The following is a 4,060-nucleotide window of genomic DNA, read 5'->3' as shown; positions in this document are numbered from 1 at the left end:
CCCCCCCCCCGCCCCACCCCCCACCCCTGAGTCCTTCTTAAGGCCCCTACCGGCTGCCCTGGATCTGCCCTGCTCCCAGAATTTTCGTCATGCAGAAATTTCTCAGCTCCAAGCTCATTTCTGCTCATTGAACTCATCTTTCACCCGAGATTGGCTTTGCCGCCTGCTCTGGGCAACTTCTTTGCTCCTGTTAGAGAAGCAACATGGGCAGTGACTCAGAGGACATCCTGCCCTTCGGGGAGCTCTGTGGTCATCGTCACCTCACTCTGTCCAAGCCCATCCCAATGTCGGAGCCATTGAGGGGGGCAGCCCCCCCCACCTCCACAGCCGGGGCAGATCCAAGGCTTGTCTGCCCCAGCATGAAGGGGGTTAGGGAGGATGCCTGTGGTCCAGCCTTCCTTGCTCAGCCCTGCCTCGGTTTCCCCATCTCCCCACCCCACCCTCCCCGGAAGGAAGCTCTAAAAAGAATTTCCAGACACACAAGGATGAGGCAAGGCTGCCTCTCTTCCTCCTGCTAATGCCGGCCTGGGCCCAGGCCAGTGGGCCCCCAAATGGGGGCCATTCCCACTGAGCTTAGACAGAGACCACTCCCATCCTCCCAGCAGCTGGGAGCCCCCCAAAATCTTAGACACCCAGCTGCATCCCCATCCCGCTGTGCCCACCCTGCCCCCCCCAAATCCGGGGCCTGGAGCCAGAAGCCATATCTTCTGTTTATAGATTGAGGAGGGGGGAGAGGGGTTGGCAAGTTTTAAAAGCTCATTAAGGCCTGAATTCTTTTTATAGATGAGGTTTCCTGCGACTTTTCTTTCCTCCACCCCCTCCGCCCCTCCCTGCCTTCTGAATGCCGTATTTATTTGAGTTAGAAAAATAATGAGGTCCCTGAGGTCGTACACAACACCTCAGCTCTCTAATCAAAGTATTGCTGTGGAATTAGAAATATATAGAAATCTGTGTGTTGGCCCGCGGGCCACTGGCTGCGGACGCAGGGCGCGCTCACCCAACGCCACCCAAGCCCCACCAGACTGTCTTTGGGGGAGGGATATAATTAGCTGTTTTCCAGCAAAGTCTCTGCAGTGGAGAGTGGGATGGAAATGCCCGAGGTACTCCCGAGTGGGGGCTGCGGGAAGGGGTGCAGCCCACTCAGAAGACATTCCTGGCTGAAGGGAAGAAGAATGGAGGGCCGGGTCCCACCAGGCCTACTGCACCAGGGATGGGGGTCAGACACACCGGAGGCACTCAATCAAATATGCAAAATGAATCAATGAACCAACAGTGACAAAGGACTGCACCAGGCCTGGGGCTGGTCGGCCTGGCTTTGGAGGCCCATGTGGTGCTGGGGATGGGGGTAGCTTCTGGTTTCAGAGCGGAGGCTCTGTCTTTAAATCTGCCCAGCCCTAAAGCAGACAGATTCAGGGTGTTGGGGGGGGGGAGCTGAGGGCCGGAGCTTGGCCCACCGCTCCCCTCCCGCCCTGGTCTGCCCGGCCTGCCTGGACCACAGCAGGCAGCCCGTGACATTTACAGAGACTTAGGGTGGCTTTGGCAGAGGGGTGGGGGGGTGAAGGCAGGGCAGCCCGCCGTGTTTGTAGAGCCTGCGTGTGTGCGTCTGTGTGTGTGAGTGTGTGGGACGCTCGTGACTCTGTGTGGCCACGTGTGAGAGGGAGAATGTGTAACTGGGAGAATTTGTGGGCACAGGGACGGGGGTGGGGGAGGAACTTGAGGGTATGTGAGGGTGTGAGGTTTTGCGTGTGTGTGTGTGTGTGTGTGTGTGTGTGTGTGTGGCTTTGTGGGAAGTTAAGAGTGTGTGAAGGTGTGTCACTGGGTAAGGGTGTGAATGTGTGTGGAGGTGTGAGAACGTGTGGCTGTGTGGGGATTTGCGGGTGTGTGCGTGTGACTGTTTTGGGGTGTGAGTGTGTGTTTGGGGGACGGTGACCTGCTGGCTCGGGCTGCACCCCACCCCGGGGCTCCAGCCTCCCTCAGTCTGTGCCCCCCATTGTCCCAGCTCCTTTGGACACTCGCCCCGTGCTCCTGAGGGCTTAGCTCGTCCCTCAGTCCAGCCTCGCACTCCCTTCCTCTGTGTGTTTGGACTTCCACTCACACCGAGCTGCGGGGCCCTGTCCACATCCCCATGTCCACTCCCCGGCGGGAGGGTCAGGAGGCTGGGCCACCTCGGAGTCCTCTGCTCCCTGGACGTCCTCCTGGTCCCCTAATTGTGGGGGGGGGGGCAGAGAGGCTGCCACGGGCACAGGGGCTAGGAAGGGGATGTGAGCCTGGGGCTGTGGGGCTGTTTCCAGGAGATTCTTTCACCCCGTCCATTGACAGACTCAGGTGCCCAGAGAGGAAGGGGGGGTACTGAACGCTGACCCTCTGCTGGGTGGTTCTCGGCCCTGGCTGCACATCAGTCACCGGCTCTAAAGTGTCTCTCATCCTTCTCTGTGGTGGGGCCGTCCTGTGCTCTGAAGGTGCTGAGTGGCATCCCTGGCCTCCTCTCACCAGGTACCAGTAGCACTCTGCCCTCCACCCCCAAGTCGGGACAACCAAATATGTCTCCAGACATCGCCAAATTGCCCCTGGGGGGCAGAATCAGCCCTGTGGAAACCTCCCGGCTCAGGGGACAAGTGGGCCTTGGATGGGCGCCATGATGCCAACCCTTCACTGTCTCCCAGTGCCCCCAGAAAGCTCTGTTCTTTTCTTTTTGCCACATTCTCCCCCTCAACTCCAGGGAGAAGGAGAGCAAGTGGGGAAGCAGAGGGAAAGGGGGACAAGGGTTGGCGGGGGCTGCGAGCCCAGGACTGCAAGAAACAGGGGGGGATGGGGCTCCCCTCAGATGCCCTGAGCTCCGGCTGGCGCTGAAGGAGATGATTTCCTCCTGCCTTCTCAGCAGCGCTGCCCCAAGGCTGCAGATTAAGAATCAATTAAGAGCGGGAAGAAGGATTTGCCAGGCGGAGGCGGTGAGAGCTGGGGGCGCTGGGCCACAAGATGGATGGGGGTGACTGGCAGGGGCGGGGGGCTCAGTGGGCCCAGGGGGGAGGCTCCCTGAGCCCGCAGTCCAGAGTGGTGGTAGATACAGTGCCTGCTGTGGTGCAGGTGTAAACGTGCACGGCCCTAAGAACAGCACCTGGCATGCTAGGTGTTTGCTAAATGAAAATAAGATGAAGGATGGGGCCAGGCCTCCCTGAGCTGTACGTGGCCGGTGGCCACGGCAGGAGACACTGCTGCTGTCTCGGGGCCACAGCCCCTTTTCTGGGCCAGCGCACTCATCTTCTGGCAGCTTCGGGTGTTGGCCACGGATGACTCACACCTGCCCCTTCCCCGGAGCATGTCCTGGGCTGGGAGCCCCCTCCTCTGGAGCCACCCGGAGCTCTTCCCTGCCCCCAGGTGCAGCCCACAGCCTGTCGGTGTCTGATATGGGGGTGCTAGAGGCCGGCCCCCTTGCCTCAAGTTGGAACAGACCATCTGATGCATTCACACCCCAGTGCTCCCCATGGGATCGGGCTGGGGCTACACCAAGCTGAACCCACATCTGGCGGAGCCCCCTCCTCTGCCCATCCTGCTCCCCTCACTCTCTTTCTCCTGGGAGTCCTCCCCCCAAGTCAGGGGCATCGGGTCCCTGCCCCAGGTTCTGCTTCCAGGCAGGTGCGGTGGACTGAATATTTGCCGTCTCCCCAAATGCCTCTGTCGAAGCCCTAACCCCAGGGTGGTGGTAGTAGGAGGTGGGGCCTTTGGGAGGTGATTAGGCTTAGATGAGATCGTGAGGGTGGGGCCCCCATGATGGGATTAGTGTTCTTACCCCAAAGGGTAGAGACCAGAGCGCCTGTGTGCCCACCCTCCCTCCCCTTCCCTCTCTCTCTCTCTCTCCCTCCCTCTCTCTCTCTCTCTGCCATGTGAGAACACAGAAGGTGGCTGTCTGTAAGCCAGGAAGAGGGCTGCCACCAGGAACGGAATTTGCCGGCACCTTGATCTTGGACTTCCCAGCCTCCAGGACTGTGAGAAATAAATGTCTACTGTGGAAGCCGCCCCGCACCGCTTCCCCGTCGATGGTGTTTTGTTAGAGCCCCCCAAG

This window comes from Ailuropoda melanoleuca, chromosome 4 (genome assembly GCF_002007445.2).
Source record: "Ailuropoda melanoleuca isolate Jingjing chromosome 4, ASM200744v2, whole genome shotgun sequence".
Lineage (NCBI taxonomy): Eukaryota > Metazoa > Chordata > Mammalia > Carnivora > Ursidae > Ailuropoda > Ailuropoda melanoleuca.
Note: the sequence above shows the minus strand (reverse complement) of the source record.